Below are 12,660 nucleotides of genomic sequence, written 5' to 3'. Positions count from 1 at the left end.
GTGTCGTTAGGTGATTTCGTCATTGTGTGAACATCATAAAGTGCACTTACACAGACCTTGATAGTATAGCCACCTACTTAGGTTATATGATATAGCCTATTGATCCTAAACTACAAACCGTTATAGTCTGTTACTATGCTAAATACTGTAGGCACCTATAACATGGTACTATTTTTGTATAAAACATATCTAAATGTAGAAAGGGTACAGTAAAAATAGGGTATAAAAGATAAAAAATAATGCATCTATATAGTGTGCTTACCATAAATGGAGCTTGCAGGCCTGGAAATTGCTCTGGGTAAATGAGAGAGTGAGTGGTGATTGACTGTGATGGCCTAGAATATGGTCTACCGCTGTAGATCTCCTGTAATTGGCCAATCTTCTTGTTCCATAACCATCTTGATGTAGGAGTGGTTCTTGAACATTGCCCCCCACTGGCTGGCCACAATGCATCTCCTTCCTGAGCTCAAAAAACTCTGGATTGCAAAGAATAGCTACACAGTGACCCTCCTGCATTAGAGCCAAAGCTGTCCAGCCTCTCTTTAGCTTCATGAGTAACTATCAGAACTATAGACACTGAGAAGTTATTGACAGCCCCCTCTAGAAGACAATTAAAATGAAAGTACTGAAAATACTCCCTTTCTCTCACGAAGTCATTTAGTAGGTTGCCCAACCTTCTGCATCCACTGCATATCAACTTCATTAATTTTCAAAGCTGGTATTATTTCTGCATGTTTTTGTCAAGGGAAGTTTATTTTCTGGCACATACAGTTCTTTTATTTTATAAGAGGCATGGGTACAACATTCCTTTCCTATAGAAGTTCCACAACTTTCTGGACACAGCCATTTATATCACAGGAGTCTGCTTTCAGCACCAATTCAGGGGCCCCTGGTTTTTCATATACTAAATCAATCCCAGTGAAACCTTTAATTTCTCCAGCTCTGCTTTTTTGTAGAGTCCTCTTTGTTCACAAATGCGCAGAGGAGTATCAACAGATACTTCAGAAAAAAAGGTAAGTTTGTGAATCTGCCTTGCATTGTTGAGATCTTGAGCATAATGAGATGTAAAACTTATGATGCACACTAAGCCAGCTTCTGTGAATAGTTTAGCAACTTCTGAAGTGCAGCAAATATTATGTCTTCAGGACCAAAGCCAAGATTTTTATCTAGATCTTGCAAATGTTGTCACCAACCAAAGCGTAGCATGCCACAGCAAGCACCAAAGTGATGCATACCACATTAAGCCAGGTATGACTTCAAACCCATTCTCACCTTGGTCTTTTCTTCTCCAGGCAAGCCTATCAGCCAAACAGTGCAACCAAGTTCTGTTCCCTTTCCCTTACCTCTTTTGTTCCTGTGGACATGGTGAGCAAGATAAGCAACATTTAGTTGCTCTTTGCATTCTCAGTTCTGTGCACTTGTTATTACACAGCTTGACTTTCTTTAACAGGCTCCTGGGGACCTCCTAGGCTGCAGAACTTGTGCACAAGAGCTGGGGGGTCTGAGCACCATGGATAGCAGGAGGAGAGGCCATCAGGGAGAGTGTCCCAGGGCAGGAGGGCTGGACTTCTTAGTGGCCAGCTGGCAGGCACTAATGTGCATGCTGACCACTCCAGCAATTGACTGAAGTAACCTCCAGTGCTGACTTAAGCTTCTGTGCTGAGGTAAACTCCAGCGCTGACAGAAGCTCATGGTTGCCTTCTGCTCACAATCCCACTGAGGAGAACTTCTGTGGAGCCTGCAAAATGGCACCTGGGAAGAGGTATGTGATCTGGTTTTCTTTTCCTATGATGTCTTTGTCTGGTTTTGTTGTCAGAGTAATATTGTTCTCATAGAATGAATTAGAAAATGTTCCATCTTCCTCAATGTTCTGGAAAAGTTTGTGAAGGATTGGTATTACTTCATATTTAAATGTTTGATAGAATTCACCAGTGAAGTCTCCAGTTCAGGGCTTTGTTTTGTGGGAAGTTTTTAAATTACTAATTTAATGTCTTTAATTGTTATAGTTCTCAAATTTTCTACTTCTTAAGTTTTAATAATTGTGTTTCTAGGAATTAGTCCATTTTTCCTAAATTATCTAATTTGTTGGCATACAATTGTTGGTAGTACTTCCTTGTGGTACTTTTTATTTCTGTAAGTTTGGTAGCTATACCACCTTTTAATCGCTATCCTTTAAAGGTAATCATTATCATGGCTTATATGGTAAACACTGCTGTGGGCCTGTATTTCTAACAATAGTTTAGTTTTAAATATTCTCTGAATTTCACACAAATAGAATCATATAGAATGTATTTTTGTCTGACTTCTCTTGTTCAATTTTATGTTTGTAAAATTTATCACTTTTTATTTATTTCTTTGCTATATACTATTCCATTGAATGAATATACCTCAACTTATTTATTTAGGGGCACTTAGTTATTTTTTTGTTTTGGAAATATTGTAATAATCACTGCTGCTAATGTTGCATACAAACATGCAGTTATGGTGGGTTATACATAGGTGTGGTCTGATGGGACATAGGGTTTATATTTGCTCAGCTTTAGTTGATAATGCCAAAGAATTTTCGTTGTGGTTAAATCAGCTGACATTCCCATCAGCATTATATAAAAGTTCCCATCGCCTTATCTTCTTGCCCAAACTTAGTTATGTCATTTAAAAAAAATGTTCGGGTACAGTGATATCACATTATTGTTTTCATTTATATTTACTGTAACAAAGGTGAGTTTCTTTTTATGTTGGCATTTGGATTATCTCTTTTGAAACGTGCCTGTTGTGCTCCCTGACTGTTTTTCTATTGAGTTTTCTGTGTTTTCTTAGCTCTGTAGTTTTAATATATTCAGATAAAGGCCCTTGGTTCGTCAGATGTGTTGAAAATGTTTTCTCCTACTCTATAGATTACTTTTTTCCTATTTGTCATGTCTTTTAATGAACAAAATTCTTAATATTAATGCAGTTCGCTATTAGACATTTTCTTTTTGGTTATGCTTCTTGGTGACTTGGTTAAATATATATCTCTCTACTTCTGGTTCATGATGATGTTATATTCTAGCTGCTTGGGTCAACAATTCACTTGAGATCAATTTTTGTGTATGGTTTGGACTAGGTGTCAAGTTTTATCTTTCTTCATATACATATTAAATTAATGAATCATCATTAATTGATAAAGCATCTTTCTCCCACTATTTAGCAATACTCTGTACATCTTAAATATATGTATAAGATTTAATGCAACCCCTAGATATGAAAGAAAAAGTGGAGTGAGAGAGTAACAGAATCTGGAGATAGGGAGAGAGCTATAGCTATAGAAAAGGCCACAGGACAAGAACTACGGCCTTATAGAGAGAAACACTGCTCCTGACAATCTGCGGTAGAATAAGGAATAAAAAGAAAAAAGAAAAATCACATTTTTTACTTCTTTTCCTCTCTTAAATCTCTATCCATTGGGACCCAGTCAGAAACCATAAAGCAAAGGATCTTGTTGATGCAATGCATATCTGGGACATAGCACAAGTAGAAAAGTGAAGCAAGGATGTAAAGGTCAAATGAAAGATACCTAGCGCAGCAAAGCACGTTTGTCTCTAAGCATCCTCTCATGTGTCCAGGTGAAATATTTATTTCCCCATTACAGGGGATATCTAGAGTTCCCTGAGATAATGTTTTATCATGGAGCATGTCAAGTCAGTCAAAAGCCTACCTGAAAAGTTATGTTTACCTATAATACCAATTTTCTTCATATAAGGTAATGATGGGGATGGGGGGATACTGGATAAGAAAAACAATTAACTAACATAAAACATAGCTGCTGTAGCTTCTATTTCTGCAGCTGGACATGAGGATTAAGTTTTTAATAATAACCGCCTTCTTCCAGAACCCATTTTATGTTCCCACTATTATCCCACTCAGCTGGGTAGTGTTCTTTATGTGGTGGGGATGACTCAAACCCCCATTCCCATAGTACCTAAGTCCTGGGTGATCTCATTTTTTGGGGATTGCCATAGTTTTCCATAGTGAGCACAGGGAATGCTAAGGTGCCTTAGTGAATTCTCTGGCTCCAATGATAGTTTTTTCCTATTGGATGGCAGCAATCCATGCCTACTTGTAATCATGATCTATCATCACAGATTATGCAGTGACACCCTTTCTGTCTGTTCATTAAATGACACTAGGATCTAAAAATTTCGGAAGGCAGTCTCAGTTTTTAACCCAACAAGGCTATAACTGTGTTTTCTGGTAGATATGCAGTTCTGCTTTTCGATATCAACATTCCTCAACTGGACACTAACATTCCCAAAAACAAATTTGAAGGAGAGAAAAACTTCCTATAGTAGTTTATTAGTGTAACACTGAGAGGAACTATTCTTGCCATTACAGCTTGATCCCTGGGCCCATTAATTCTGGCCACAGGAGATTGGCACTAAATAGTGGCTGCTGGTTTAAGAATATACTTCATTTTTTGCTAGAATCCTAGCCTTCCACAATGTTGTTTTCTAGCTGACCCCATAACTATGGCTTAAGCAGGCCATCTCACCATTCTGTTTAGCCATTTGCTTTCTAAGTGATGAGGGGACATAGTAAGGTCAGTGAATTATGTGGGCATAAGTCCATTGGCACACATCTTTTGTTGTACTATGTGTCACCCATGGTAAGGTTATATTGTGTAGGATGCCATAGCTGTAGATAAGGTATTTGGAAGGTTGGTATTAGAGACAGTGCTGTGGACAGTAAAGGCATTTCTGTATCTGAAATATGTGTCTATGTCTGTGAGGACAAATCATTGTCTCTTTCATGTTAGAAAAGTTTATTGTAATCACCTGCCACCAAGAAGCAGATCAGTCTGTTGGAGAATGATATCATAACAACCTGCTTGTGGCAGATTGGCCACTTGGCATTGTGGTAGCAAGATCAGCCTTTACGAGGAGAAATTCATGTTACTGAACACATGAATAGCTTTCAACAGAGCCCCTCACAAATACTCTGTACATAGACCATTTGAGCAAGCATTGTGGAGAAAGAGGTTGACTGATAGCCACAGGAAGGAACATCTTATTCACCTGATTATTGAAAGCATTCTCCACAGTGGATTTTTTTCTGATAGGAAAAATATTTTCACACTCTGTATTCTTTCTAAGAAGTTCTCTATGAATCTCTTTCATAAACCACCACTCTTACATCTTTATTCTTTCCATGTCCCTGATCATTTAGATAACTTTTTGGCCACTGCTCATGAATCAGTGTAGATGTGCACATAGTCTATCTTTCCTTCCATGAAAAATGGACAGTCAAATGTACTACCTCGACTTTTGCCCACAGGAAATATAAATAAATGTAAATAAACCCTTACTACTGTCTTTCAAGGCTACCCCTGAGTTGGGCTATATTGAAATGACTAAACTTCTAGCTTAAATCAGCATACTGAGTGGATCTATCTATGACCCATAGTTTTGTCTTTTCTTGCCCCATTGATTGGTCATACAGAAGTCCATGTGGTTCCAGGTGTGCATTGTGAGAGAGTTGGTGATGCTATAGGAACAAGTAACTTGGGAATCTGAACCACCAGCCAATGAGGTTAATTTGTGCCTTCCAGATCAATTTGAGCACCATGTTGAATATATTATTATTTTTACAATATAATATAGTGCACATCTAAGTCGATGGCTTGTTGAATTCAGATAACATCTACTTTATAGATTGCAAATCACTAGAGTCCCATAGATAAAGGTTCAAACAACACCAGGGCCCAATATTCAATAGCCCCTTTTTAAAACAACTGTAGTTAGCATAAGGGCTTTGCCTCCTTCCCAAATCTTAGTACTCTGAGTTGTGATTCACTTATTAGATTTGCCCAAAGCTTCATCTGATATCTGTCTGTTACAGACCCTTCCAATGCCATTGGGTCCAAAAGATCATAATGCCAATGAAGAGGGAAGTTTATAAACAAACAAACAATCAATCAAACAAACAAACAAACTGGGAATAATCACCAAATATAGTTTATGTTCCTTTCCAAACACAAATACACTCAGCAAGAGTTGTGCTTCTTTCTTCATAGTGGTCAATACTACTTGCATCAACTTGTTTTTCACTGTGGAGAAGATATCCAGACAATCCTTAAACTAGTGGGCTCTCAGAATATGGTATACTACTGAATTTTTGTAAGCCTTATTTCCTACTCTCTGGCATGCATATGTCTTACTAAGGCACCTAAAGTGCTCGCCATTTCCTGTTCATTAGATCCAGTTAGCATAATGTCACAAGTGTAATGAACTAGTATCATGTTCCATAGGATATCAAGATGATCAAGAAACCTCAAGACTATATTATGACAGCACAGTAGTATTGACATAACCTTGAGGCAAGACCATAACATTACACTGTTGTACCTATGAAAGCAAATGGCTTCTGATCATCTTTGCTAAAATGTATTTTTTAAAAATCTGGGTCAATCAGGTCAATTGCTGTATGCTAGCTTGCCAGGGACGGGGTTGCTTTGCTCCATTAAAGATATTATATCCAGAAATGCACCTTTGATTAGTATCTCCACCTGATTAAGTCTGCGATGATCCACTTATATTTTCCATGACTCATTTGGTTTATGAACTAGACATTCAGCTATAAGAAATTGGGTTAGTATAGGAATATTCAAACTCTTTGATAGTTTTACTAACCTCTTTAATGACTCTGGGAATGCAAAATTGCTTTTGGTTTACTTTTCTTAACAGATGTAGAGGAAGGTAAGGAGTTCCATGGGTTTTCACTTGGTGTTTTCTGCTATAATAGATTTCATTCAGTTTCTGCTCCTTCCCCACTAGACCCTGATTTTAGCACAAGACATTTTAACATTCAGTCTGTAGCCATTCTACAACCCTTACAACCAGGCTTTGGAATTAGTTTGCATCCATATCTCCTCTATGACTACAGAAGATAAAAGACCCTTCAGAGCTATCATTAGGGCTTTATGATTTTCAGCTCTGATTCTGAATTAGAAATTTGTGACTCAATTTTTTTCTCTCAGTAATCTCTGTGGGGGTGGGGGGTCATCTGAAGCATCCAGCTCATCCCATAATCATTATTGTGGTTATAGTAATCAATTGACACAGCCATTTGTTCTCCCAATGTCTGTGCTCCTATTGTACTTCCTTCCATGCCACCATTGAAGTACCGAGTGCTAGTAAAAGTAGGAGGCTGTTACTACTCCTAACAGTCTAGGCTAAAGGGCAATGGGAGGGAAAGATTTCAAGAACTAGGAAGGATAGATGCATAGAAATGGGAAGCTGACAAGAGCTATAGATTTTAGAGGACACAGTCACTCACTGTAGCACAACAAAGAGAAAACTAGGAAAATAAATAACTAAACTCATTTCTCCCATCCTATAATATCCTATCTCTCATTGCCCAAACCAAACCAGAAGCCAGAGGATAAGAGAACCCATTAATGCAGTCCATATGGATCATCCTTCTGCTGCACAGAGCAGAGAGGAGAAGGGTGGATGGGGCAGATCAAAGATAATCTCACACCTCCCAACTTTTTAATTGGCTAACTCATCTTTTGTTTCTTGGCTTACATGTTATTTCCCCAAAGAAGTTTTCCTAAAGCCTAAAAAATTATAAAAAGCCTCAACTTTCTTTACTCTTAGCATACTGTTTTTCTCTTTATAGGTACATTATTACAATATGCATTTTTACAATAAATACATTATTACAATATGCATTTATATATGAATTACTTTGGTCTGTAGGTTAATTTACACGATGGCTCACTTTTTCATATTATATTTTTTCACTTTGTATTTCAGAGACTACCTGGTGCCTTACACATAGTAGATACTTAGTTAATGTTTGTGGTACAAATTAGTGAAATAATTAGGCCCTTATGAATTGGTCTGTGAACTGGTGTTAATCTCCACAGATAATATCTCTTAGAAAATCTGCTCTCAAAGGTAAATTATTGACATTGGCATGAAATTTGTAAAACACACAATGCTTGTAAAGCATGACCAATCTGTGTGCATAGTTTATACCTTACCTCATGTGGTTATAGCAATTTCTATGCTCTGATTTGTTTCTAAGCTCTTCTAAGAATTATAATGTGCTTTTCTCACCACCTAATCTAAACAATTATGTATTGGTATAGCAATTTCATTCTTGGAGAACTAATGAACATTTCTGGAGGAATGAATAAATGTTTCTGAACTTTTTAAAGACTTTACACAGCTAATTGACTTACCACAGGGAACCCAGATTGAAACATGGAAGAGTGAAACTATCAGGTAAACACTACATTATGTGCCAGACAGGATGCTGGATGCTTTTCCTATATTATCTGGTTAAATTTAGGACAATAACACAATAAATAAATACTCTCATTTTACAGATTGGAAAATAGAGGCTCAGTGAGGTTAAATGATAGAAATCCTTCAGAGTACTAAAATAAGGATTTTCTTTAGGAACTCATATTTTTCTCTCTTTGGGCACGGACTATCAGAGGCATATGAAAAATATCATAATACATTTGTATACCAAGAATAGATATATTTTCCTCAATAAATATTTTTTAAATCTTATAATTTATCTAGCAGTACATGGAGAAAATTGCATCTCAGATGATGCTCTGTTTAGTCAAGCAATAAAATATATTATTTAAGAATGAAAGGCGATTCCCAAGAATCTGTTTAGTTGGATCAAACTCCAAATAACATGGCAGGTAGGAAATCTAAAGTTTGCCTTTTCACATTCCTTTAGATTTTAAAAATTGTTATTATTGTAACACTGCAGTGTTAATTGATACCAATGCTGACTGTAGCCTCTTTAATGGCAGTTATCCAGTGTGTGAAACTGTATTATAGAATGATGTATTTTATATCATATTAATTTTGCAACGAACTAACTTGAAATGATTTTCTTAGATGGTTCTGACATATTTTTAATACATTGTTGTCTGCTATAGAGCCATGGAAAGCTCTATCTGGTCAGCCTTTGTAGTGCTGAAGTATTTTACACTGATCATTTAATGGTAACACAGCTCCATATATGTAGTTAGTATCTGCAGACAACATCCATATATGTAGTTAGTATCTGCAGACAACATTCAGTGTAATATAATTCATTAATGGAATAAGATATGGCAATAAAAGGGCTATGTGCAACATTTCAAAATTAAACATTGTTAAGGTTCAAAACATTGACAAGATGAGTTTTAGCTAAAATTTGTTGATTGAGTTAATAAACAAATGAACGAATGAATTCTGAGTCCCATATTTTTCACACTACATGATGCTTTTACTTGCAAAGCAATTTGTTGTTTGTATAAAGCCATAATACCTATTTTCTTACATCATTTCAAAACTGTCTTATGATTTATGTGGACAATGTTTTATCTACTTATTTTCACAACTGTGGAAGCTGATGCTCAAAGAAATTAGGTGCTCTGCTGAAAGTCACTAATAACCTAATGGTGGAGCTCAGAACAGGGCTCTGGTCTCCATATCATTGTTTTCTTTAATAATTTCAAATTTTGTGCAGAGGTAGGTATGTACTGACCATAAAGGTGAAACGAGCATGATCTGCATTCAATATCAAAAGTAAACTAAATGTCTAATGAAATTAATCTGACATAACTTAAAGATATGCATAAATGTTATGGTGTTGCATAGTGATTAGGCACAGAATTGAAGACATTTGGATAAATTACAATAATTAATATTACTTTTCCTTAGACACAACCACCAATTGGGACACTTGGGTATGCCACCAAATGCATAATCACAGTCAAACAACCAGACTTGCTATCTGAGACTCCACAAGAGACAAAGACTATAGATAGCTTCCTTTTGATAAGACAAGTGACAAGATGAAAATGTCTTTTCCTCTTTTAACCCAGAAGCTACTGGAACATATAAGAAAAAAATGAAGACAGGGAAGAGGCATAGAGGAGGGCAGTTTTGGGTAGAGAAGTTGTCTATGCTTGAACTGTGTGAACTCTTATCAATAACTACCTTTGTCATTTTGAATAGGTGATATCCATCATGTCTTTGGGGTGAAGATCAATTTTAAACATTTGGTTGCAAGGACAGGCTATTCCTCACCAAATTAGCCTAATTAAATGACCTACAAGTTCTTGTAAATTTAAGATTTAGTGAGAATGATGCTCATGGTCACTTGTTCTTTACTGTTTGGTATTTAATATCCATTATTTTACCATTACAATTTATTTAATAAACAATTACAATATGTACTAATTCTTTAAGTTTTTCCTTCTTCATCTTTTTCTTTTTACTTCAATAAAAATGGAATTTGATTATTACCTGTCATATAAGTTCTATGCTGTGATCTCTAGTTCAAAATGTTAAAAAGGAGATATCATCTAGTAAAAAATAGATAAAAGGCATATATGGTCAGTCACTAACAACTAACCCAAGAACAATAATGGCACTGAGTTACACATACTATATCGACATACACACTATGTAGAAAACTCAGTATTTCTGCTTTCTGTGTCAGGAAATTTACAACTTTTTTTACTAAAACATCAGCACCTGAAGGCTAAGTCCTATTATTCGGAGTGTTTTTGTATGACAGATGGGATTAGTAGAATATATGAGAGAAATTACTGTTCCTTTTATTTTTCTACTTATCTCCCAGTGATAATGTGTGTTTATGGCAGTGTCCTTTTGCATTTCTAGTAGGTGTTTACATAAAACTGCTTTCAAATGAACAAATGAACACATTTAAGTAAGTTATTTTTAATATCATTATGATAAATATGTTTGTATATATAATACATAATATGTAAAAAATATATATCTTAATTCATAAGTAAATTGGTCATTAATAAATTTTATCAAGTGTTGTGAAATGTCAACAAATAAAATATTAAAGAAATATGTACAGACAATATAAAAATGAAGTAAAATTCAGGTGTGAATAAATCTTAACTGCAAAAGCTATCTTCATTTTGTTTCAAGATTCAGCTGCTCGGTTTTAGTAGCCATACATTTTATGAGCTCTAATTGGTAGTACTTAGACATGACAATAAAATAATAATTTTATTCATAGATATGAACTGGATAATTCATTTATCTTTCATATAATTATTCAGCCCTAATATATGTATAGCAACCTATTAGGTATTTTATCAGGCAAGACAGAGTTGGATTTATAAAAAATATATATAAATTCTTATTCTTTGAGAAATTATGATAAATTCAACATCGACTAAAAATCACAGACAAATGCAAGGTAATGTGATAAATAATAAAACATATGCACACATGCACAAACCAATTAAAAACAATAACCATTGAATAAGGACATATCCCAGGAACTTTGCCAAATGCTTTACCTGCATCATCTCATCTAATTGTCAGAGAGATTCTGTGAGCCGTAATCTCTGTTATAGTTATGAAGAAACTAAGGCACAAAGAAGTGAAGAAAGTAGCCCAGTGTTACATAGTTTTGCTGATCTTGGATTCAATCCTAAATCTTCCAGACTTCATAGGTCCTCACTGGGTTATGCTGCCTCCCCAATGCAATGTAGCATATCAGAGTAAAACTGACATGTATGACTTGAGGAGGATGGAGCACCCTCCAGATGACAATTTAGAATTAAGTTCTTTCTTGTTTCTAAGATCAGAGTAGCCTTCCTGGGAGAGATAATATTTGAATTGCACTTTGAGGGAAGTTATGGTTGTGGAATGGAGTTGATGGTGAATAAAAACATTCCTGGAGCAGGCAGACCATAATGTGAAATAAGGCCCTAAGCAGTTTGAAGAGTGGGAAGATACAGCTAGGACCTGGAGCTGATGGCAGTACCAAGAGGGTTAGGTCAAGATTGGAGAGGAGCATGGGGCAAATATTGAAGGAGTGGTGGAAGAACTTCTGGCATGAATAGTCCAGGCAATGAAGGACCAGAGTTGGGAGGTGGGGAGATAGACCAGGTCTGTACAGGAAGTATGTGAGACAATGACCTCAGGGTCAGGGCCAGTAGTCAGAAACCAAGAATGAATAATGGACGATTGTTCTGGGCCAGAATCATGGAAGAGAGACATTAATGCAAAGGAAATGAAGAATTGAGTATAAAAAGGAATCATAAAGGAGAAAAAAAGTATAGAATTAATATTTATTTAGCACCATCAATCCTAAACATTATTCTAAGAAATACGAAGGCACTATATCACAATTGTTATTTACTCCTTACAACAAACATTCAACCTGTATACTGTTATTCATTAACGAAGGAAATCAACCTCAGAATGCTTAAGGAATTCGCAAATACCCAAATATCTAGTATTTGGAGAAGTCAGGATAGATACTCAGGTCTGTATGCTTACAATGCCCATATTTTCCCAGATGAGAAACACGTATTGAGCATAGAATATTAGCAAGGAACTTTCTGACCACTTCAGGGAGCACATGAATGAGTCAGTTCCTGCACTCAGATGATAAGCAAACTAATCACACAACTCAACAGAAAGATGCCAGAATTTCAGTTTTGTATTTCTCTTACCAAATACATAGTCACAATCCTTGTCCTTGAGTAGGCCATTGACAAATATTTGTTTTATCCAGTCATTCGAATATTTCTACATAAGCATTTTCTTTATACACATGTTCTATAAAGTACTATTAAACCCATTTTTGGTAGATGGCTTCCTTTTCTTACTT

The 12,660-nt window shown here is 35.9% G+C and overlaps 1 pseudogene; it reads right to left on the bottom strand.

Moving 5' to 3' along the window:
• Nucleotides 1-347: 347 nt before the first annotated feature.
• The window catches only part of LOC120607934 (bifunctional 3'-phosphoadenosine 5'-phosphosulfate synthase 1-like), a 133,989-nt pseudogene continuing 121,676 nt past the window's right edge, over nt 348-12,660 (bottom strand).

The sequence above is a fragment of the Pteropus medius genome, unplaced genomic scaffold (genome assembly GCF_902729225.1).
Source record: "Pteropus medius unplaced genomic scaffold, Ma_sr-lr_union100, whole genome shotgun sequence".
In the NCBI taxonomy this organism is placed as follows: Eukaryota; Metazoa; Chordata; class Mammalia; order Chiroptera; family Pteropodidae; genus Pteropus; species Pteropus medius.
Note: the sequence above shows the minus strand (reverse complement) of the source record. Positions and strands in the feature narration are given on the sequence as shown.